The 25,770-nt window shown below is 38.5% G+C and overlaps 1 pseudogene; it reads right to left on the bottom strand.

Annotated features, from left to right (window-relative positions):
• Window positions 1-7,355: 7,355 nt before the first annotated feature.
• Window positions 7,356-25,770, bottom strand: part of LOC140507887 (dolichyl-diphosphooligosaccharide--protein glycosyltransferase subunit TUSC3 pseudogene) — a 60,739-nt pseudogene continuing 42,324 nt past the window's right edge.

Below are 25,770 nucleotides of genomic sequence, written 5' to 3'. Positions count from 1 at the left end.
TAGCTCTCTCAATTTGGATTCAGAGTACCTGAGTTTGAATCCCTACTCGGTTATGTACCAACTGTACAACCTTGAACAAATCATTTCCCTTGTCTAGTCCTCAGTTTCCTTCTCCATAAAAAAAGGAGGTTGGACTAGGTTACTTCTAAGGTCCCTTCCCGTTCTAAAGCTATGATTCTAGGATCCTAATGAATCATATTGACTACCTGCTTTACCTACTCAAAGATCAAGCCTTTTTGAGTATATGGTCCAGCTTACAGTACAGAAAACATTCCAATTCCTTTCTCCCTCTCCCAATATTAAGCCCTGTATATATAGCTTGGAGACAACATTGTAGTGTAGGGTCTTTTTTCTGTGACGTAGAAAGAAGAGGGGGCTTGGTGGTGCAGTAGATGGGAGTGCTGGCTTTGGAATACAGATCTGTAAATCCTCCCTCAGACACTTATTAGTTGCATGAAGCTGGGCAAGTCACTTAACTTCTATCTGTGTGAGTGACCTCATCAATAAAGTGAGGATAATAATAGAACCTATCTCTCAGACTTGTGAGGATAAAGTGAGAAAAAATTGGTGAAGCAGTTTGTAAACCTGGAAGCATTATATAAACATCAGTTATTATTACTAGAATAGAGAGTCACAGAATAAGAGTTTGAGGTTTTGGAAGGGACCTTAAGCCCCATCTAGCCTAACCCCCCTCATTTTACATATGAGGAAACTGAGGTCAAGAGAGGGTAAATAATTTGTCCAACATCACATAGATTAAAAACAAAAAAGTGGGAGAAAAAGAATTTGAAGCTAGGTCTTCCAATACCATATTCGCTTCTCTTTCCACTATACCGCACACCCTAACTCTACTACACTATTGTACTTAACTGTATCTCTACTCTGGCTTCCAGACTGGAAAACTGGACAGAGAGAAAGTTCTCTGCACAATGGTCTCCATCCAGAAAACAAGGAGAGTTTTTGACTCGACATAAGTATAATGAGAATGAATAGTGTACACACGAAGGCAGATTTATGAATAGGCAGAAGTGCTTACTAATGAATATCATTATTTATTATTACTAATTGCTGCTACCAAAACTTATTTATCCTCAATTCAAGGCTCACCCTGTGCTAGGTACAGTCCATAACATGGAAGACATGCAACCAAGCCTCTCACAAAGCTTACATTCAAGAGGCTCCCCAGATCTGGAGGGCATGTGAATGAAAGTCTCTATTCAGACATGAGCATGAGATGCAGCCATGACAGTAGAGGTATTTTCTAAGGAACAGTAAAGCCCACATCGGCCTGGGGTAATTCAGATGGCCTCCATGAGCAAGGAGGTGGACTTCCTGGCTTGGGGGGAAAACTGCTTAGACACTTGAGGAAGGACAATCTTGAGCATTCCCATTGACTCCTGAGCAGCAAAAAGTGATGGGAAAAAACACCGTTTTCTTAGGATTTGAACACAGGAAAGTGTTTTCATAGATTCTAGAGGTAAAATGGACCTTAGAGCTTATTTCAAAGAGAGAATATAACACAGATAACTGAACTAGGAGTCAGAGGACCAGGGTGTGAGTCTCTTAGCTATGCCAGTTACTAGTTATGTGACCTTAGGCATTCTTCAAATCCCTCACAATTTGACCTTGGGATTTCTTTCTAGGATTACGGCACATTCCTCGCCTTCACGTTCACTACCTTCACTATGGCCAAACCGGCCTGCTTCCTAATCCCCTCGCTTGGGGGCTGGTGCTGAGCAGACCACAGGTCTAATCCCTTTTAGACTATCCCAAACAGGCTTGCACATAGTACGAACTCCATAAATGCTTCTTGGATTGGATTAGAATGGGTTGGATTGGGCAAACCTCAGTTTCCTTATCTCAAAAGGGTTTTATAAGGATCAAAGAAGAAAATACGTGAAAGCCTTGGGAAAATTTAATAAAGTGCTTATAACTATGTAAAGGATCTCTAAATTATACTCAGTGAGAAAATAAACGTGTACAAAAATGACTCAACAGTAGAGATTTAGAATCGAAAGGGATCTTAGAGGGTATCTAGTTCCAGATAAGAAAACCAGTTCTGCGAATTTTTAACCTGTCATCGGTCACACAGCTTGAAAACTGACACCTATTGAGATTAAGTGGCTCTCTCAAGGTCACACAGAAAGTAGACAGCAGAGTTGGGATTTGAATTGAGGTTATTTGACTTCAACTCCAGCAAATTTTATATCTTCTACTTTTCAGCACCATAAGAAAAGGAAGTTCCAAAGCTTAGCACAATGCCTGACAAAAGGGAGGCTCTTAAGAAGTGTTTATTGATTGATTAATTGATTCCATAGGCAGAATACAAATGCTATGTTACAGAATAAATTTGGAAGATTCTTGCTTATTTTCACTATGGATGAGCAGCTTTTCAGACGTGGAAAGCCAAATGTCCTTTTATTCATTGTATGTACAGGTAGGTTGAGGATGTGTAGTCATCAGAAGGTTTCCACTCTTAGACTTCAATGGGAGGTTAAAGGGTCCTGCTCTAGATTTCAGGTAAAGGATAACCAGTGAGAGTAATTCTAACCATTCCTCCCAGCTCTCCCCCACTCCAGCCCAGGGAGCCTCCCCAGAGTTTTCAACTTGAATTCACCTTAGGGAAGAAGGAGAGTAGCAAACACTACTTGGGGAGTTATACCTTAAAGGTGTGTGATCATTATTGCTCAGTGATTTTCAGTCATGTCCAATTCTTATGACCTCCTTTGGGTTTTATTGATAAGGATACTAGAATGGTTTACCATTTTCTTCTCCAACTCATTTTACAGATGAGGAAACTGAGGCAGACAGAGCTAAGGGACTTGCCTAGGGTCATACAGGTAGTGACTGTGACCAGATTTGAACTCAGATCTTCCTGATTCCAAGCCCAGTGTTCTATCCACTGCACACCTAGATGCCCCTTACATATCATTAACATATTTGGAGGAATTACCCCAAAGTCATTGAAGTCTTGACCTGTCAGGGAGGAAAGGGGTTCTGATAGCTGAGGTAGGAAAATACCAAGGACAACCTTTACAATTTTGCCAAGCACTGGCCCTGGCCAAGCCTCTCAAAATCAAGCCCTCAGTAACTATGATCACAGATTTAGATCTGAAAGAGACATTAAAGGTCCAACCTTCTCAGTTTACACATGAGGGAAATAAGGTCCAAGGAAAGTAAGTGATTTGCCCAAGATCACACAGGTAGAAAGTAAAAGGCAAAGCTAGGCTTTGAACACTGCTCCTCTGGGTCCAGATTTGTGACTCTTTCTAAGATGTCTTACCTCTTGTATCCAATGTACAGCATAGTGTAGAGAATGCTGGGCAGGACAAACTGGGTTGAAATCTTGTCTACACTTGCTCCACTGTGTGACCAATGGCAGGTTATAGCTTCCCAGTCTTCTCATTTTCTTATCTTAAAATGAGGGTAATAAGACCTGCCTCACAAGATTGTTGTGAGACTCAAATTAAATTGTATGTAAAGTTCTTAGCAAACCTCACAGACCTACATAAGATGTGTGTTGTTATTATAGGGGTGAAATTAACTAGATCTGACAGGATATTCTGTTCTGAAGAAGGAGAGGAGAATGGTGATGGATGTCAAGACAACAGTCTTGAAAAGGACATGATTTAGTAATTGGTACATTATTTTCCATTAAAGCCCTTGTTTTTTATAAATTCTGAAGCTGTCTATTTTGTCTAGGGTAGTGGCCATTTTTGTAACTTCCTTATGATCTCTATTCACTGATTAGCCTTACTAGCTCTGTGATTTTGATAAATCACTTCACATGTTTGCCTCAGTTTCTTCATCTGTAAAATAGGGTATACCTACTTCCCAGAACTGTTGTGAGAATAAAATTAGATAAAATTTACAAAGCACTTTGCAAACCATAAGGCACTATATAAAGGTGTGAGGTGCTGCTGCTACTACCACTATTATAATTATTAATTATTACCCTATCTATAAATAGGACCCCCAGGAGTTTCAGGTCAAATTTTGCTTTAGGCAAATCTCTCATGCTTCTGTAAATGGCTCTTGGAGTATAATCCATCTTTGAAGTAAAAAAAATGTTTTAAAATATTCTTTATTTTGGCATGTCAACATGCCCTCTCTTAGATTCACTCCATTTAGCAAAAACAAAAGAAGAAAACCCTCACTGATTTTCTGAAGATTTCATGATGCTTCCATACAACACTGTTGATAAATACAGTTTCTGTTTTCTAGAAAGTGGCAGTTTTTCTTAATTTAAGAGACACCAAATGGTGCAGAGTCTCATGGACAAATTCAGATATGGTCATCACTTTGCTTAGCTAGAGAGAATATATTTCAGATTTCCATTTTTCTGTTGAAAGACCTTTCTAATCACCCAGATTCACAAGTCAAATCAGCAAGCATTTATTAAACACCCATTATGTGACAGGCATGGTACTAAGTGCTGGGGATACAAAGAAAGGCAGTAAAAAAAAAGAAGTCCCTGTTTTTAAGGAGTTCACCATCTAAAGGGAAAAAAATAACATGCACACAATTATGTACAGGCTAAATATATAAGGATAAGGTGGGTATTATTAAGAAAAAGAGAAGGCACATTAAGGGGCATTGTAAAAGTCTTCTTATAGAAGGTGGGATTTTATCTGGGACTTGAAGGGACCTAGAGAGGCCTGGAGATGAAGTTTAGGAGGAAGAAAATTCTAGGCATGAGAGACAACCAGTGAAAATGCAAGGAGAGGAATGGTATGTAAAGGTGAATAAGATGTAAGAAAATTGTGAAGGTAGTAGGAAGGGACCAAGTTATGAGGGCATTTAAATGCCAAACAGAAAATTTTATATTTGATCCTACAAATAATAGGGAGCCAATGAAGTTTGTTGACATTGTCAGACATTCCTTTTAGGAAGCTGGATAACCGAACAGAGAATGGATTGCAGTGGGAAAAATAATCGAGGCAGAAACCTCAAAAGTGAATGCAATAGTCCAGGCATGAGGTGACAAGAAGGTTCACCAAGATATTGTGAAGGTAGACTCAACAAGATTCAGCAAGTTTGGATCTTGGGGGTAAGAAAGAGGAGATTATACTTAGGCTGCAAACCTGGATGATGGGAAGATGGTAATAATAATTCTTGACAGTAATAAGTAATAAGAAAGCGAGGAACAGAGGAAGGCTTTGTAGGGAAAATAGCAATTTCAGTTCTAGACATGTTGAGTTTAAGATGTCTTTAGCACATAGAAGGGGAGCCTAATCTAAGAGGTGGGCAGAGGCAATGGGAAGATAGGAAAAGGCTTTAATCAAAGTTGTCCCTGTTCTTGAAATGACTTATCCATAATCCATTTTCTACCATTGAGCTCCTACCCATCCTTTAAAGCACAGGGCAAATGCTACCTCTTTCAGGAAGTCCTCCATGATGTCTATATCTCTACAGAGTTAATAATGTCCTTCCCTTCTTTGAGCTTTACTTAGAATTTTGCCTCTGATTCTCTTAATTATGTTTTATCATGCTTTAATGTTGTGCTTATTTTTATATGCACCATATCCTACTAGACTATATAGTTCCTGACAACAGTAGCCAAAGTCTTGTCTAAACTTTCTATATCACCCAGGATCGATATACATAATAAGCTAAACAATGAATGTAATTGAATTGCCAGTGAAGGATCAATACAAATGAGTAGATGAGGGAAAGTAAAAAAAATATCAATATCTTACTTCTATGGATCTGTGTTGAAGAAGCTAAGTTGTGTGGTGCTAGACTTGGAACTAGAAAGACCTGAAATAAAAACTTATCTCAGATCCTTATTACTTGTAGTAACCTGAGCAAATCACTTACCCTCTCTTAGCTTCCTCATCTGTTAATTGTGAATGATAATAGGACCTACCATGGCTTTATTGGGGGTTTTTTGTTTGCTTTTTTGTTTTATTCATTTATAGTTTCAACATTCATTTCCACAAGATTTTGAGTTCCAAATTTTCTCCCTATCTCACCCCTCCTCTCTCCCCTCCCTGCACCCCAAGACACCTTGCACTCTGATTACCCCTTCCTCCAATCTGCCCTCCCTTCTATCACACCCCTCCCCCTTTCCCTTACCCCCATCTCCTCTATTTTCTTGTAGGGTAAGATAGATTTCTACACCCGATTACCTGTATTTCTCATTTTCCAGTTGCATATAAAAACATTTTTTAACATTCATTTTTAAAACTTTGAGATCCAACTTCTCTCCCTTCCTCCCTCCCCACCCATTCCTACTGAGAAGGCAAGCAATCCAATATGAGTTATACATGTGTAGCTATGCAAAAGACTTTCATAAAAGTCATGCTGTGAAAGACCAGCTTTACTTCCCTTCATCCTATCCTGTCCCCCATTTCTTCTATTCTCTCTTTTGATCTTGTCCCTCCCCAAAAGTGTTTACATCTAATTACTCCCTCCTCCCATTCTCCCTCCCTTCTATCATCCCACACACACTCCACTTATCCCCTTCTCCCTTACTTTCTTGAAGTGTAACATAGGTTTTCATACCAAATTGGGTGTGCATGTTATTCTCTCCTTAAGCCAAATGTGATGAGAGTATGCTTCACTTTTTCCCTCTCACCTTCCCCCTTTTCCCCTCCACTGAAAAAGCTTTTTCTTGCTTCTTTTATGAGAGACAATTTACCCCATTCCATTTCTCCCTTTCTCCTCCAAATATATTCCTCTCTCACCTCTTAATTTTATTTTTTTAGATATCATCCCTTCCTATTCAACTCACCCTGTGCCCTCTATCTGTATGTATATAATCCCTCCAACTACCCAAATACTGAGAAAAGTCTCCAGTTATAAATTTTATCTTTCCATGTAGGAATGTAAACAGTTCAATTTTAGTAAGTCCCTTATGATTTCTCTTTCCTGTTTACCTTTTCATGCTTCTCTTGATTCTTGTGCTTGAAAGTCAGATTTTCTATTCAGTTCTGTTCTTTTCATCAAGAATGCTTGAAAGTCCTCTATTTCATTGAATGAGTATTTTTTCCCCTGCAGTGTTATACTCACTTTTGCTGGGTAGGTGATTCTTGGTTTTAATTCTAGGTCCTTTGATTTCTGGAATATCATATTCTAAGTCCTTCAATCCCTTAATGTAGAAGCTGCTAGCTCTTGTGTTATCCTGATTGTATTTCCACAATACTCAAATTGTTTCTTTCTGACTGCTTGCAATATTTTCTCCTTGACCTGGGAACTCTGGAATTTGACTAAAATATTTCTAGGAGTTTTTCTTTTGGTATCTCTTTCAGGAGATGATTGGTGGATTCTTTCATTATTTATTTTACCCTCTAGTTCTAGAATATGAGGGCAGTTTTCCTTAATAATTTCATGAAAGATGATGTCCAGGCTTTTTTTTTGATCATGGCTTTCAGGTAGCCCCATAATTTTTAAATTTTCTCTCCTAGATCTATTTTCCAGGCCAGTTGTTTTTCCAGTGAGATATTTCATATCATCTGCTATTTTTCATTCCTTTGGTTTTGTCTTATAATTTTTTGATTTTTCATAAAGTCATTAGCTTCCATCTGCTCCATTCTAAACTTTAAAGAATTATTTTCTTCAGTGAGCTTTTGGATCTCTTTTTCCATCTGACCACTTCTGCTTTTTAGGGCATTCTTCTTCTCCTTGGCTTTTTGAATCACTTTTGCCATTTGGGTTAGTCTATTTTTTAAAGCGCTATTTTCTTCAGTATTTTGGGGGGTCTCCTTAAGCAAGCAATTGGCCTGTTTTTCATAATTTTCTTGCATCACTCTCATTTCTCTTCTCAATTTTTGCTCTACTTCTCTTACTTGATTTTCAAAATCCTTTTTGAGTTCTTCTATGGCCTGAGACCAATTCATATCTTTCTTGGAGGCTTTGGATGTAGGAGTTTTGACTTTGTTTTCTTCTGTTTGCCTGCTTTGGTCTTCTTTGTCACCAAAGTAAGATTCTACAGTCTGATTCTTTTTCTGGTTTTTGTTCATTTCCCCAGTCATTTATTTGACTTTTGAGCTCTTTGTCAAGGTAGTTCTCTTCTTCCAGTGGAGGTATACTATCAGTTCCTCAATCCCCCCACCATCCGTAGGCCTAGAGCTTCAGAAACAGTGGCTGCAGCTGCCCCTGCTGCTGCTGTGGCTGCCACAGGTTCCTCCTCCCCCTCTGCTGCCCTGGGGCTGGGGCCTGGACCACTCCTCTCTCCTGCACTGGTCCTACAGGCTTTTCCCACTGACCTTCCAATTTATCCTCAGCATTTTGGGGACATGAAGTCTGGAAATCACCACAGGTTTGAAAGATTCAATCTTCCCAAGGCCTGTTCAGGTCCCCTCTGTGCACTCATGGCCCACAATGGATTGTGCTCTGCTCTCTGCGTGGCACAATAGACACTTCTAGGCTATCTTGGACTGGAGATTTGTTTCACTCTATCATTCTGTGGGTTCTGCAGCTCCAGAATTTGTTTAGAGCCATTTTTACAAGCATTTGGCTGAGCTTGGCATAAGCACTCTAGAAAGTCTGTGCTGTTACTCTGCCCTCTTGGCTCTATCCCTATCATGGGTTTATTGTGAGGATCAAATGAGATGGCATATATAAAACAATTTGTAAATTTTGAAGCACTATATAAATGCTAGCAATTATTATCAATATGTTTACTTGCTCCAACAATGCAAATGGCAACTAATCCACTCCTTTTTATCCAGTTTGACATTGTCCATGTACTACCACAAATCATCCACAGGGAGCACCCTCAACATGGAAGAGAGGTGACTTCCTCCAGCTCTCTCAATACTCCACAATTACCAATATAAGCAAGAGGCTATCTGTCTACACACTGTTTCTTTTCTCACTATTAGACCTACCCACTTTCATTTCTGGTTAGTTATCTCATTGCTTCCATTCTGCCATCTAAACACAATTCTCCCTTGATGTTAAGCTGTAACCTTCTTACAGCTACCCTGCGTTAATGGTGACATTGTTCTTTAGGTACTAGTCAAGTCAAAGGAACAAGCATTTATTAATTACTTAATTTGTGCTAAATGCTGAGGATACAAAGAAAGGTAAAAAACCAGTCCCTGCTCATAGTCTAATGAAGGAGATAACATGCAAGTGACTATGCACAAACAAGATATACAAGAGAAATTGAAAATAACCTGAAAGGAGAGGCACTTAGATTAAGAACAGGGAAAGGCTTCTTGCAGAAGTTAAGACTTTATCTGGGACTTGAAAGAACCCGGGGAAGACTGCACCTGATGACTCCTATGTACAAAAATCATTGTCCATTCCAAGAATTCTTCTAAGCATATGGAGATCCCTGGAAACAATTTTTCCAGATGTCATAGCAAAGACTACACAAGGAGAAGTCACAGCCTAGTCAACCTTATAATAAATTCAAAGTTGTTCCTTCTCAAGTATAGTAAGCTTCCAACAAGAGAAACCAACAGGACCAAGGCCATGGTACCAAAGGGGTTAGGAGTACATGTCCCTCCTTGTCAGCAACCTACACAGCTAGCTTTCCTGTTGCAAACCTAGCTCTTTGCAGATCTGAAGTATTGTCTTTCTTGAGCTTTCTTTTCGGAAGAAAATTCATTAACTTGGGAGCAGAATTCATGCTGAGCTGTTGAAAAACATCTATCCTCTCATCAGTATCCCCTGCACTGCAGAAGAATGTGTTGGAGAAGATAGAGGAGTTCCTCCAGGGGTTTGCCAGCATCTTTTATTCATCATTAACTTGTCTATATACAGGACATTGTCTCTGAGGCTGTCAAACATTGAATGAACATCATCATCATCATCATAGCTAGCATTTATATAATGCCTACTGTGTGCCAGCACTATGCTAAGCACTTTACAAGTATTAACTTGACAAGTATGACCCTCACAACAACCCTGGGAGGTAGGTGTTATTATTATACCCATTTCATAGCTGAGGAAACTGAGGCAGACAGAAGTAAGTGATTTGCCCAGGGTCACATTGCTAGTAGGGGTCTGAAGAAGATTTGAACTCAGGTCTTCATGACCAGGGCCCCAGACATCTACCCACTGTACCACCTAGCTGCCTCACAGTTATGGAATAGTTCTAAAGTGGTACCCTCCCATATCTCCTGAATTTATCCCCCCTCATTCAGACAAGTAAATGCCTAAATCTCTAGTCCTTTAGTTGTCACAATTTTTCAGCAAATAAATTCTCTTTCTTCTGGGCTCCCCCACCCAGGGCTCATACAATGCCACCAATAACAGTAGCACCAAGAATGGGTAACTCAGACCAACCATGGCTGGCACCCAATTACCACTGTCACTGCTGTGGTGCAACACTGTTGATTGCCAGAATTAGCCCTGACTCTACTTAAGAATTAAGTAACAATTCTGGGCTTTGTGAAGATTATATTTTAGTAAGTAAATTTAACTTTTGAGATGAAAGGAGCATCCCTATCTGGCACAATACCTTTCATATAATAGATGTTTAATAAATCCTTGTTGAATTAGATTGGATTAGATAGAATAAAGGGGAGGGACCAGGAAGAAAGAGCAAAATAAAATAATGGGGCCTTGGTAAGTTTCAAAAATCAGGGATGTCAGGGAAGAAGGAGTCTAAACTAGATTATCCTGGACAAGTTATCTGATCATGTTACATATGCGAGACTTGGAGTTAGGAAAATCTAAGTGGCAGCTGGTACAATGGGTAAGAGTGGTAGACTTCTGGTCAAGAAGGATTGAGTTCATACTCCTACCTCAGATACCTACTGGCTGTGTAATACTGGGCAAGTCACTTAATCTATATCAGCCTCTATTTCCTCATTCTTGAAATGGGGATAATAATAGCACCTACCTCCCAGGGCTGTCATCAGGATCCAATGCTATAATAATTGCAAAGCACTCTGCAAACTTTAAAAGCATTATTTAAATGCTAGCTACAATTATTTTTCCAATACTGCCTCTGACACTAGATTTGTGTTTCTAGGCTAGTCACTTCACCTTTCTGAGACTTGGTCTCCTAATCTGTAAAATGGAGAAAATAATAGCTAACCTTTATAGAGTATTTCAAGGTTTACAAAGGGCTTTACACTCTTTGCTCATTTGATCCTCATGAAAACTGTATGCAAGTGGTGCTGTTTTCCCCATTTTAAAACTAATGAAATTAGTCATTGTGAGAATATGGAAGAATGAGGCAAGAAACTACCTAGCCCTCCCAAATTCCTCCACAAACAACTTAAAATAATACCTCAAAGTAAATTTTAGAGTGGCTGAAATAATAAAAAGTCCGGGTAAAGCAGTCATCCAGCCTAAGACAACTTGAGAGGTCTGGGAAAGACTGGGGGGGTGGGTTGGTCTGGCATGACTGAAGTGCAGATATCTCCAAGTCAACAAACAGTAAGTCCTATGGGCAGCAACAGCCTTACGTTCTAGAACTTTCCCCATGAACTGTATAGGGGTTGGATGGCTGATTAATGGAAGATTGTGAGGGCCCTCCACTGGTGCTGGACAGAAAGACCAGGAGCATTGATAGACATGATCCCAGGATGTGTCTGTAGGTGAGGAGGAGTACTGAGTGCAGTCTTAGAGGGGTGGGGGTCCTGGTGGTTGTAGCTACTCCCTGGAAGGTGGAGTTCCTCGTTTCAGCTCTAGTGCAGAGGAAGGAGCTGATGTTTGCAACTGCCTGAGGGACATCAGGAAGCAACAGCATTTGTGAAGGCAGTGGTTCTGGGGGCCCTGGTCCCAGCTCAGGGGAGGAGAGGAGTATATGAGATCACTGATAGACCAAGGTATGATCCAGGGAACCAATGGCCACACTTAGCCTTGGATTATAGAACACTGGAAGAACTAAGAGGTCAAAGGCCCCCAGATAGAGTTCAGAAGACAATAGTAAAAAAAAAAAAAAAAAAAAACCTGAAGCTGGAGATATTATGCCCCATACCCCAGTAGCAGAGGCCAACACTAACATAAAGTTAACAGCTAAGAGATAGGCCATTAAAATCGGTAAAAAACAGAAAAAGAACCCAATCATAGATAGCTATCATAGTGGTAGAGAAAATCAGGGTTCAAACTCAGAAGACAAAACAGCTTCTTATAAAACTTCGAAGAAAAATATAACATGGTCACAAGTTCAAAAAGAGCACTTGAAAGAGCTTTAAAAAGACTTTAAAAATCAAATAGAGATTCGGAGAAAGTTGGGAAAAGAAATGAGTAATGCAAGAAAAGCAAGAATATTATGAAAAGGAAGTCAACCAATTGGGGGAAAAAAGAGATCCAAAAACTTACTGAAGAAAGTAATTCCTTAAAAATTAGAATTGAGCAAGGTGAAGCTTAAATGACTTCCTAAAACTTCAAGAGAAAATAAAATACAATCAAAAGAATGAAAAAAGAACAGAATGTGAAACATCTCATTAGAAAAACAACTGATCTGGAAAACAGATTGAAGAAAGATAATGTAAGAATTCTCAGACTACATGAAAGTTATGATTTTTAAAAAAGAGTCTAAACATTACACATCAAGAAATTATTAAGGAAAATTGCCTTGAAGTTCTAGAACTAGAGGGTAAAATAAAAACTGAAAGAGATACTAAAATGAAAACTCATGGGAACATCATAGCTAAGTATCAAAGCTCCCAGGTCAAGGAGAAAATATTTCAAGCAACTAGAAAGAAACAATTAAAATACAGAGGAGCTACAGTCAAGATAATAAAGATTTAGCAGCTTCTAACATTAAAAGACCAATGGGCATGGAAATAATATCCCAAAGAGCAAAGAAGCTGGGTTTGCAACCAAGAATAACCTACCCAGTAAAACTAAGTATAAATCTGCAAGGGAAAGATGGATATTTAATGAACTAAAAGATTTTCAGGTATTCTTGAGAAAAAGACCAGAACTGAACTGAAAATTTGACTTACCTAAATTAGGAGAAATATAAGAAGGTAAACATGAAAGTCTACTTATAAGGGATTTAATAAAATTAAACTTTTTACTTCTTTTATGGGAAAATGATATTCGTAACTCTTAAGAATGTTATCATTACTAAGGTAGTTACATAGACAGAGGGCTTAGGATTGAATTGATTAGGATGGGATGATCATAAAAAGTAAAATTGAGTAGAAAAAGATAAAATGGAGCAAATTATCTTATACAAAAGAGGCATAAATGGAAAATTTGTTGCAGTAGAGGGGAGGATAGGATGAAGGTCAGGTGGTGCAGAAACCTTATTCTCATTGGAACTAGGTTAAAGAGGGAATAATATACATTTGGTATGGTATAAAAGTCTTCTTAATTTACAGAGAAGCAGGAGGATAAGAAGATAGGATAAGGGAGAGACTCTTAGAAGGGTATGCAGATTAAGAAATAGGAGGGCAAAGGGATAAGATAAGGGAGGGACATTTAGAAGGGTGGGTGGATTAGGGACCAAGAGGTAGGAAGTAAATTGTATTTCTAAGGAGAGATAGGGTAAAGAGAGAGAGGAGGTGAGAGACAGAGAGAGAGAGAGAGGGAGAGAGAGAGAGAGAGAAAGGATAAACCATAAGGACAATAGGATGAAGGGAAATACACAACTAGTACTTATAACTTTGAATGTGAATAGGATGAACTCATCCATAAAACAGAAATGGATAGTAGAATGGATCAAAAAACAGTCACCAACAATATGTCATTTACAAAACACATTCTAGAAAAAGAAATTGAACAGGCCGTAAATGAGCTTCCTAAGAAAAAAGCATCAAGACCAGATGGATTTACAAGTGAATATTGCCAAACATTTAAAGATAAACTAATTACAATATTAAATGAATTATTTGGAATAATAGACAAAGAGTCCTACAAAATTCTTTTTATGAAACAAATATGGTGCTGATACTTAAAATGGGAAGAGTAAAAACAAAGAAAAACGTTATAGACCAATTTCGCTAATGAAGAGTAATGCAAAAATCCTAAATAAAATACTAGCTAGGAGACTACAATAATACATCACAAAGATTATATATTATGAGATTTATAACAGTAATGCAGGGCTGGTTCAATATACAGAAAATTATTAATATAATTGCTTATATCAAAAACAAAAGTAACAAAAATCACATGATTATATCAATACATGCAGAAAAAGCTTTTGATAAAATACGGCACTAATTAAAAACACTTGAAAGCATAGGTGTAAATGGATATTTCCTTAAAATTATAAGCAATATCTACCTAAAACCAACAGCAAGCATTATCTGTAACAGGGGTAAGCTAGATGCCTTCCCAGGAAAATCAGGTGTGAAACAAGAATGCCTAGTTTCACCAATATTATTCAATATTACCAGAAATGCTAGCAATAGCCATAAAAGAATAAAAATTTAAAAAGTTAGAATGGGCAATGAGGCAATTGCAGATGATATGATGGAATAGTTGGAAAATCATATAGATTCAACTCAAAAGCTAGCTGAAACAATAATTCTAGCAAAGTAGCAGGATATAAAGTAAACCCACATAAATCATCTGCATTTCTATATATCACCAAAGAAGACCTATAAGAAGAAACAGTGCATTTAAAATAATTGTAGACAAGATAAAATACCTGGAAGTATACCTGCCATACAAACCCAGAAATTATATGAACATAATTATAAAATGCTTTTTATACAGATAAAGTAAGATTTAAATAACTGAAGAAATAGTAATTGTTCAAGGGTGAGCCAAGCCAAGCCAAATGTCAAATAATAAAGCCAATATGATAAAAATGACAATTCTATCTAAATTAATCTGCTCATGCAGTAGCATTCCAATTAAATCACCAAAAAATATTGTGTTAGGAAAAAAATAACAAAATTAATTTGGAAGAACAAAAGGTCAAGAATATCAAAAGGAGTTAATAAAAAGTGTGAATGAAGGAGGTCTAGCAATGTTAGCTCTTAAACTATATTATAAGGCAGCAATTTTCAAAACTATCTAGTACAGGCTAAGAAACAGAAAGGTGGATCAGTGGAACAGAGTAGACATGCAGTAAAAGTAGTAAATGATTATAGTATATTTGTATTTGACAAAGGTAAAGATTTAAACTTTTGGGATAAGAATTCACTGTTTAGTTATATGAAAAAATGCTCTAAATTATTATTGATTAGAGAAAAGAAAATTAAAACAACTTTGTGATGCCATCTCACACCTATCAGATTAGCTAAGATAATAGAAGGGGAAAAGGACAAATGTTAGAGGGCATGCAGAAAAAATGAGTCACCAGTACACTGTTGGTAAAATTGTAAACTGATCCAATCATTTTGCAAAGCAATCTGGAATGATGTCCAAAGAGTTATAAAGCTATGTATACCCTTTAACCCAGCAGTACCACTATTGGGTCTGTTTCCCGAGATTATCAGGGAAAAAGGAAAAGAACTTATATGTTCTAAAATGAAAAGTGAAAAAAGCAGAACCAAGAAAATGTTGCATACAGTTATATAACAATATTGCCCAGAGAGTAAATGTGATTAAAATATTCTGAGTTATATGAATATTCAAATCAACTACACAGGAAGGAAGGAAGATGCTATCCACCTTCGGAGAAAGAACGGATATGTGGAACTATGTAATGTATAGGTTCATATATATATATATATCTGTCAAATGTTGGCCTTCTCTAATGAGGTGTTGGGAGGGAGGGTGGAACTCAGTGTAACAAACTTGGAACTTAAATTAACAAAAAATATTAAAAAATAAAAAGAATCAGGAAATCAAAGCTTAGAGAGGTTAGGGCTATAAGCCGGATCAGAGTCAAACTCAGGTCTTTCTGATTCTTCATCAGAAGTATTCTATCTACTACTCCAAGCTTCCACGAATAACATTTGTAGTCTTTCCTTTTATTGTGAATCTCATACGAGATATAGATATAAAGCATGCTTTTCATACTTTAAAACATAATGCAAATGTCAGCTCTAATTATTGAATCACAGAACTAGAGTGGGCAGAGATCTCAGGTGCAATCCAGACCATCACTCACCCTGATCCTGTATTTTGCTGATAAGGAACCTGAAAGTGAGGGAAGTTAAATAACTATCTGCAGGTCACACAGGTATCAAGGAGCACAGATAGAATATGAATGCAGATGCTCCAATACCAAAGTCCTACCACAGACTCCAGGTATTAGTGGTCCATTCAAATAACTAGCATTGATGACCATCTTATTTTTATGCCCTCTTCTCAAAAATAAACAGCACCTTCTGCTTGTGCTTTTCCTCAGTACTGAATGAAGAAAACTTCAGAAGATTGGCTAGCACAAAATGGAAACAGGAAGGCAGTGTAACACTTGGTTCTTAAGTGTTCCCAGAACTAAAGAGTGTACATATGAACAAACCAAACACACTCACAATGCAAATAATTTATATGGATAGTAAATATTCTATGTGTAGCAAGGATTTAATTAGAGAAAAGATCTTGAGGCCTGTCAACTGAGAGGAATGCAACCCAGACTTCAGGGCTGGCCTCTAGAAGGAGAGGCTGGCAAAACAACCCTATAAGAAAGCGAATCAATGATGATGGGGTTTGGGTGATTAACACAATCTTGTTCAAGTACAGTAATGATGGTTTGCCTTTAAATTGTACAAAGCCCTTTCCTCGTATCAGCTCAGTAAATAAGAAATTGTAACTATTATCACTTTTTTAAAGATGGAGACGTTGAAACGTAGAGAGATAAAAGGACCTACCCACAGTCATACAGGTCATAAATGTCCAAGCCAAGACTCAAATCTAAGACTGGGAGAAAGGTAGGAAGGAAGGGAGGAAAGAAGGGAGGAAAGGAAAGAGGAGGGAAGAAAATGAAGGAATGAAGAGAGGGAGGAGAGGAAGGAGGGAGAGAAAAGGAAGGAAAGAAAAAAGGAGCAGGACTAGTGGGTAAATCAAACTACAGAGTTGTAGCTACAGTTTTCTAGAGTGGCTTCTCAGTCATTGTCTCCTGTTGACCTTCTAAGGTGGACACTTGTTGGCTTTCCCTCCTCCTCCTCACCCTCCCCAACTTCCAACCCAGTTCTCAAGCAGATAGTCAGCCCCTGTCATCTATGCTACACTATCCTGCAGTGCTTTGCCTTTCACACAACTTCTCCAGCATGTAGTTTTCTTCTGCATGGGGCAGCTAAGGGGCACAGTGGATAGATTTCTAGACCTGGAGTCAGGAAGACCCCTTCCTGAGTTCAAATCTGGCCTCAGACACTTAGTAGCTGTGTGACCCAGGGCAAGCCTCTCAACCCTGTTTGCCTCAGTTTTCTCATCTGTAAAATGAGTTGGAGAAGGAATGGGCAAACCACTCTAATATCTTTGCCAAGGAAACCCCAGATGGTGCCACCAAGAGTCAGACATGGCTGACAAACAACTGAACAACAAGAAGAAGTTTTCTTCAGCTCCTAGAAAATGGTGTAAGCCACTCTTTTTCCCAATGAGCCAGTTCTCTGTAGGGGAAATAGTTTCAGGATCTCTGTTTTGACAGACCTTTGCAAAACACAGCCCCAGACCAGCATGCCTCTGTTTCTGAAGCCTTCTCTTGTTCTACAATTCATTCAACCATGGGCCACATACAAGAGTTCTCTCAAAGATCAAAAACATCCTCCTGGCTCTTCTTGTACCTTAAAGGCCACACTTCTGGCCATTTGCATGGGCTCTTCACTTTCTAATCTCACCCTCCAGTTTCTAGCAATAATCCCTAGGGAAAGATGGGTGGGGAAAACTAAGGAAAATTTTTCAGTTTTCCAAAGATATGGGACTTTTTATGATATAATTTTCCTATGATATTTAGTTCAGTGATGGGTGAAGGAAGATAAACACAACACCAAGGGCCTTCCTGATACTCTTAGATTTGAGCCTGGGTCCTGCACAAGTCATATGTCTCTAAACTTCAGTCTATTCATATATAAGAAGGGGATTATAGGGGCAGCTAACTGGTGCAGTGGGAAGAGCACCTACCCTAGAGTCAGGAGAACATGATACTTGCCCTTACTAGCTATATGATCCTGGGCAAGTGGCTTAACCCTGATTGCCTTACCAAAAAAAGGGGGATTATAATTACCCACCTCACAGGGTTATTGTGTTGAAAGTTTAGTGTAAACATTATGGAAATGTGAGGTATCACTAGGGTACCTTTTAAAAACTGATTTAGGCTAATATATGTCAAAGACTTGTGGTTTTATCAATATGGAAACACCTTCAGTCAATCAATCAACAAATAGAGCTCCAGGCTTAGAGTCAGACCTGAATTCAAATCCACTGGACATGTAGTAGCTATGTACCCTGGGTAAGTCACTTAACCTCTTTTTCCTCAGTTTCCTCAGTTATAAAATGGAAATTATAATAGCACCTGCCTCCTAGGGTTGTTGTGAGAATCAAATGAGATGTTTGGAAATCATTTAGTACTTGGCACTAGTATGCTTGGCACATAGTAGGTGCTTAACACATGCTTGCTCTCTTGTTTTTTCCCTGTTAGGGATCTGCCATGTGCCAGGCACTATGCTAGCCCCTGCGGCTACAGGGAATGGAAAAAAATTCTTGCTTTCAAGGAGTTCAGATGCAATCCTGCTTAGGACTCAGAGATGTTAAACTAATTTGCCCTAGATTACATGGTTACTAGGTGATAGAAGTTAGGCTCAGCTCCAAGTCTTTCTGACTTGAGAACTGTATGCACATATCAGGGGTGGGGAATCTGTGATCCCAAGACCCCATGTGGCCCTCTAGGTCCTCCAGTGTGACCGTTTGACTGAATCTAAACCTCACAGAACAAACCCTCTTAATAAAAGGATTTGTTCTGTAAAACTCAGGCCAAAGACCATGCCCAAGGACCTAGAAGGCCACATGTGACATCAAGGCTACAGGTTTCCCACCCCTATAACATGCTTATAGTCTAATATACTTGGTACAGAATACAAAATGGTTTTACTTTTAATTCCTTTTAATAATACATAATCTCCTTGAATGTAGGGATTATATCACTTTATCTTTGTACCCTGAGCCTAACTTGGAGATATTAAACAAGTCACTTAAGAAATCTCTGTTGAATTGAAAATTGAGCGAATAATATTTTTCTTTGAAACATCATGCAAAGCACTCTTGAAAGTAGGCACTGACATTAGCACACTGGGTAGAGATTTTGCTGCTATTTTGCTGGGCAGGAGTTCAAACCAGGATGCACAGCTTTGGTCAGCTAGCTCACTATGCCATCTAGTGTGAATGGGGGGAGGAAACCAGAATTGGTTTCTGGATAAATGCCTTATCTAGGTTCTGCAATTATGAGCAAGGTATTGATGGCTGTAAGGTGAGAATCACTTCACTGATCCAGCTAGGTGCCAGGTGCCTACCTGCCCCTGTCTGTAGTTCTACTTTGCTATCCTTTCATCTCTAATTTAGCTTGTGACCGTGTTTCTCCACATTTCCTTATGATTTCAGAACCATGGTCCTTGCCCTTCCCCCTGCCAGTGTATAACAGCTACAAGCTTCCACTGTCCCAGAGTCCAGGAATCTGGACCCAGTCAGGAGACAAGACAAGAGAACTATGGCCCATGAATATATTGAGCTGGACCCTGTGTGCCATAGTATCTGTGACATGTGTCACATTTTCTTATGTCAATTAATAAAAATTAAATATTGTAATAATTTATTATACTTACTGAAAAACTGTTACAATAGTTCATTTTTATTGCCAGACAATTTCTTAATTACATGCTGTAATAACTGAGATATAGAATGTCTAGGGGATGAAGAGCTGACCTTGGAATTTAGAAGACCTGAGTTTAGGTAACATACTAGTTATGTGATCCTGGGCAAGTCACAAACCCTTAGTATCTCAGGCAACTCAGACTATAAATAATTGTACAATTCTGTCTATTTACACTGATGAAGGTAGTTTCCTCCCCAAAGAGCTCCCTACCCAAATGAAATCACAAGTCTGGAATAAGGAACTAAGAATTCTAGTTCTGGGATCATAGAATATTAGAGCTGGAGGGACCTTAGAGGTTGCTTGTCTAGCTCTTAGTCAATGAAGAATACCTTCTATAAAATAGGGGGACTATGGGTATGTAACACTTCATACATCAGAATTTTGTTGGTAAATTGTGTTCAACTAATTTTTTCTCTTTTTTTACTTTGTTTGTAAGGTGTGGCTCTGAGGGTGGAGGGATACTTTGGGAAATGTAGTTGCTATTAAAAAAAAAAGATAGCAATAAAAATTTGATCAAGAAATCCTTTCCACAATATCTCTGAGAAGTAGCTTGCCAGTCCCTTCTCAAATACTTTCCAATGATGGGAACTCATTGTCTTATAAAACAGCTCATTCCATTGTTGGATAGCTCTAATTGTTTAAAAAAACACCTTTACTTATATTTACTTTGTGAAATGCTTGTTTCCAGTTTTCCTTAAATCCACCTAAGTGGACCCACCATAGCCTACTTATGCTTACTATGTGTCATTATTGCCCTTTGAGTTGTTGGTCATTCAGATTCTGGATAATGGTGTTCCATGGTACACAGATATTTAGTTTCATCAGAAGAATATTGTTAAAGAGATGGGTTTTTATAGCAGCAAGAACTCTGATTTCATTAAAGGCACTGAAAAGTTTTCTAAATATTTTTCCCAAAATTGGCAGACCAATCAGTGTCCTACTTCTATACAATTCTAGGATCATCTTATTATCCCTCTTCAACATCTTTCCATGATCTACATAAGCCCCAGGAGGACAAGGATTTATCTTACCTAAACTTTTTATTTCTGTGTGTTTAGCACTGTGTTCTGCACATAGTTGGAATTAAGTGTTTCTTAAATTAATGAATTAATTCAGGCTACCTATTCAGTTAAATGTCATAGAAATGTGTATTTTTCATACAAGTCAAGTCAATAGCATTTAAGTACCTCCTGTGTGCTGTTCACTGTGCTAAGCATTTACATTACCACCCCAAAAAAGCAAAAAATTGTCCTTCCCTTATGGAGTTTGTAGTCTAATTAGGGGGACAACACACAAACAACTGTATGGGATAAATCAGAGAAAAACAACAGAGGAAAATCACTAAACTTAAGAGGGATTGAGAAAGATGTCCTGTAGAAGGAAACATTTTATCCACTGTCTCAAGGTTTCCAGAATGCTTTACTCAAAAAAATTCTATAAAGAAAGTAGTGAAAGTATTAGTATTCAAGCTTTTTACAGAAAAGGAAACAGGTTCAGAAAAGTGATTTATCCATAGTAACACAGCTAGTAACTATTAGTCAAAATCATAGGATTATCTAGTCAGAACTCCAAGAGACTTTAGTCTGACTCTTTACTTTTATAGATGAGGAATCTTAAAGCTAGAGAAGTTGTGACCTTGACAGGCTTACACAGGTATTAAGTTGACTCAAACCTCCATCCTCAGTTTCCAAATCTTGCACTCTTACTAACACACAGCACTGATTCAAGCTTTGTTTGGACTCTGTACAGAACAATTTCCAAAGCACTGGCTTGGCTTTGCAAACTTTATGGGTTCATAGAAATGTGAGGGTTTTGCTACTACTGCTATTAAAGTGGCTGCCTGCTTTACAATCCCTTTGATGTCGGTATTCTAGGGAATCTTGAACAGAGTAATCTCTGTAGTCTATCTGCAAAAAGGGTATTGTATGCTTTTAAAAAGTATGAGAGACATCATATTTGAGGAGAACTTTCAAGGCTAGCTTTTGTTCTCCCAAGTCAAATATTTTTTTAAAAATCAATTGATGGACTTAGAAGAGGTAGCAGTCATATCTGGACCCTGTGAGGTTCCATAGCTGCCCTTAGTAGTTATAAAGAATATTCTCCCGATGTTGGTGAGAGTATGCAGGAGAGGAAATCAGAGGAGGACTTAGTGTGTAAAGGACTGACTATAACTAAAGCATGAGGGTCAGGTCTGGAATGATTTGTGTTGTCAGAGAGAAAAAGAAATTAGTAATTCAGAGAGTGTGGGTCAGTGGTATGTATTTGAAGGTGACTCCTTGGCTTTTGAGAGTATATATTGAACTGTCTGATTGGGGTACTCTGGAAAGTCTGGGAAAGTAGAAAAAGGGGGTACTTAGGCTAGGTGGAGGCTGCCATGTTCTGCTGATACTTTCAGCCCTAAGACTGAGGGCATAGGTACTTTAAGGAAGGATTCATCCTCATGGATTAATTCTAGCATTTTAGGACCTGTGATGGCCAAGACCTAATGGATATAGATATGATTGGCATCATTCTGCACTCTCCAATAATCTCTCTATAGGGGTTGGATGGGTTGAGTCTGGATGTGAGGTTTAACGACAAGTAGGCTGTATTTAGGAACATGTGAGAGTGTGTCCATGACATCAACAACAATAAACACAACAGGATCTTCAATCCCCTATACCTCTTGGCCAGTTGTGTGACCATGAGGATGTGGTCTGGTGTGGAAAAGAGTCTATGAAAGGCTAAACATTTCCTTCTTATGTTTTCATCAAAGAAACCTTTGATGTGTTAAATAATTTGGTTTCTGTTCCCAACATTCAACTGAAACCACTCCCTCTAAGGTTGCTAATGATCCATTTCTTGCTAAATACAATTATTTTTTCCTCAATCTCCATCCTTCTCAACTCCTCTGCAGCACCGATGCTGTTTCTTCTTACTGTCCCACTCAAGTTTTCATGACACTACTTGGCCATGACTCTCTGACAGTTCCTTCTCAAGTCTTTACAGAACTGTTGCCCATGTCCTGCCCCCATGACTGTATATACTCCAGGTCTCCTCTCTCCTTTCTCTGTCTCTGTCTCTCTGTTTCTCTCTCTCTCTGTGTCTTCTCTCTCTCTGTCTCTGTCTATCTCTGTCTCTCCCCCCACCCCTTTCCCTCTCCCTCTCTGTAAACTCCCATGAAAATTTGCACCTATATGCAGATCACCCTCAGATCTATATATCTAGTACTCATCTCTTATCTCATCTCTCTAGTACTCATCTCCAAGTGCCTGCTTAAATACAACCATTAAATACAACCATTCGAGTATTCCATTGGCATTTCAAACACAACATATCCAAAACAAAACACTATCTTTGCCTCTAAACCTACCTCTCTTCCAAACTTCCCTACATCTATTAAAGATACCACCATTCTTCTAGTAACCCAGGTTCCCAACCTAGCAGTCATCCTCAACTCTTCCATCTTCACACTCTATATCAATTGATTATCAAATCTTATATACTCTACCACCCTAACATCCCTTGCTTCTATCTCCTTCTATTTACTTAAACCACAACCACCCTAGTTCAGATGCTCATCATCCCTCACTTGGACAGTCCATCTTCCATATTACTTACAAATTGATATTCCTAAAATTCAGTTCTGTTCCTTTCAGTGAATTCTTATTCTCTTTATGATAAAATATAAATTCTTCTCATTATCACTTTCCAATAAGTCTCTAGCCTGTCTTCCTAGGCTGTTTACATGTTACTCCCTGCTCATACTCAGCTCATGTGTCTTATAACCCTAATACCTATGAACAGTAGATGATTACTAAGCACTTGATTAAGTGACATGATGTATTATATGAAGCTTTAATATGTAGATAATAAAACAGACATACAGCATCAGTAACAGATATCTTCTGTTCTAGTAAAAGCTTTGTTTAGCATGTGTTCCATTCCTGTGACCTTCCAAACTTTAAGACACTTGATATCAGTTTCTGAGTGTCAGCAAGGTAACACAGTGAATTGAGCTCCAGGCCCGGAGTCAGGAAGACCTGAATTCAAATCCTATCTCTGACACTTACTAGCTGTGTGACCCTGAGCAACTCAGCCTCTGTTTGCCTCAATTTCTCCACCACAAAAATAGAAAAACCATCCAACGTGATGAGGATAATTTGAAATAATCATCATAAAGTGCTTAACCTGGTTTCTAGTACATAGTAAGTATCGCATAAATGTTGGCTACTATTATTGAATATTATTAGTAGTCTTTGACATAATTTGTGTGTGTTTTTTTCAAATTCAGATGTTTCCATCTTTATTTTCTTCATTGCCTTTGCCTCTTCTTCCTTCATTATATCCAATAATGAGGTGACTCAAATGTGAGAGTTCCACTTTAATCACTAAAATTTCTGGTTATGTTGAGTTTGAGGTGCCAATTGAAATATCCAGATGTGGATGCCCTAAAGACTTTTAGCAGTTTAAGTCTGGAACTTATAAGAGCTATCATGACTGCAAGTATAGATCTACATGTCATCTATATAGAGGTGGCTGAAGCCCTGGGAATGAATAAAAATTGAATGAAATGAATGAAAAAAATGAATGAAAATTCTCTTCAGGAGAAAATATATAAAGGAGAATCAAGATAAGGCCAGATCCTTAGAGAATATCCATATTAAGTGATGAGAAGAGAATAAGGAACTGGAAGAAATACAAAAGAAGTGGTTGCAAACAACGGAATAAAGCAAAGAGAGTGATATTTCTGAAATTGAGGAGGAGGAAGCAGCCAATAAGATAGGGTAATCAATAGTGTTTGAAATGGCAGTGTGGTCAGTGAAAATGAGGACTGAAAAAAGAAAGCCATTAGACTTGGTGACTAGGAGGCAACCCTAGAAAGACCAACAGAGAGTAGTAGAGGGGTGAGAAAAGAAGTCCGATTAAAGGAAGCTACAGATTGAATAGTAAAGAATTGAAACATTTTCAAGAAGTTTGGGAGACAAAGAAGAAAGATGGTAGCCAAATATCTAGAAGGGCCAAGGGAAGAGATTGGGGTGGGAAAGGAGGTGGATTGGAAAGGCCTGAACATGTTTCTAGCCAGTTGGAAAGAAGTCAATTATAAGGAAATGGCAGCAGATGCAGGAGAAAGGACAGCAAGGACCGTGGAGATTACAGCAGGGAATGCGATCAAGTACACAGGTAAAAAGGTTAGCCTTAATGAAGAATAAAAATATATCTTCTACTATGACTAAAGGAATACAACAGAGAGAGGATAAAAATGCTGAGATTTGAAGACTGGAGAGAGGAGGACAGAATTCCAACTTTAGGCACAATCCAACTTCCATTGCTACTGCTATGGCATTTGATCATTCAAAGCACACCTCTGGGCCTAGAAAAGTATATGGAGATTACAGGACTTTGCAAATAACTGCCAGAAAATGAGCTGAAGAGATTACGTGACTATTTTTCACTCAGTCAGTATCTACACCTGTTATAGTCTCTGGAGATATAAACTGACAAATACAGAATTGCAGAATCTCGGTTACAAGGGTCCCAAGAGGCCATCTAGTCCAATCTGAATCTAAACAAGAATCCTCCCTATAACATGCATAACAAGTAGTCATCCAGGCTTTGCCTAAAGACTTTTATTGAGGGAAAACGCACTTCTTCTCAAGACAGTCTATCCAGCTTTGAGTAACTGTTAAGATTGTTTCCCCTTATTCAGTACTCCTTTGGGGCTACCTCCCCAAATCAGCACCCATGGGTTTACAGGTCAGGTCCCCAAACGGGTGCCTGTTCTGGTAGGTTCAAAGTAGTCTCACACTTCTAAAACAATAACCCTTGAGCCTCCATCAGTGTGCTTAACTAGTGGATAGTAAACACAACTAATTCAAAATATAGACATTTGCTAAGATGATATAGCAGGAAGAGTAACTATAAAACATTCCCCTATAATTCCATAAATACAAACAACACCAGTTGAAGACTAGGGACAGACTACGAGTAAGTGAGACACACACGTAAGGAACTTATGCAGCCAAAGCAGCTCACCAGACTTCAGGCTACCAATACCTTCCCCTTTTCATGGAGTCTTCACACTGCTTCTCTCTAAGTGCAGCATTTCTGCTGAGCAGAGGACTCTGCTGATGTCTCTCAGCCTATTTCTCTGCACCACTTGACTC

This window comes from Notamacropus eugenii, chromosome 5 (genome assembly GCF_028372415.1).
Source record: "Notamacropus eugenii isolate mMacEug1 chromosome 5, mMacEug1.pri_v2, whole genome shotgun sequence".
Lineage (NCBI taxonomy): Eukaryota > Metazoa > Chordata > Mammalia > Diprotodontia > Macropodidae > Notamacropus > Notamacropus eugenii.
Note: the sequence above shows the minus strand (reverse complement) of the source record. Positions and strands in the feature narration are given on the sequence as shown.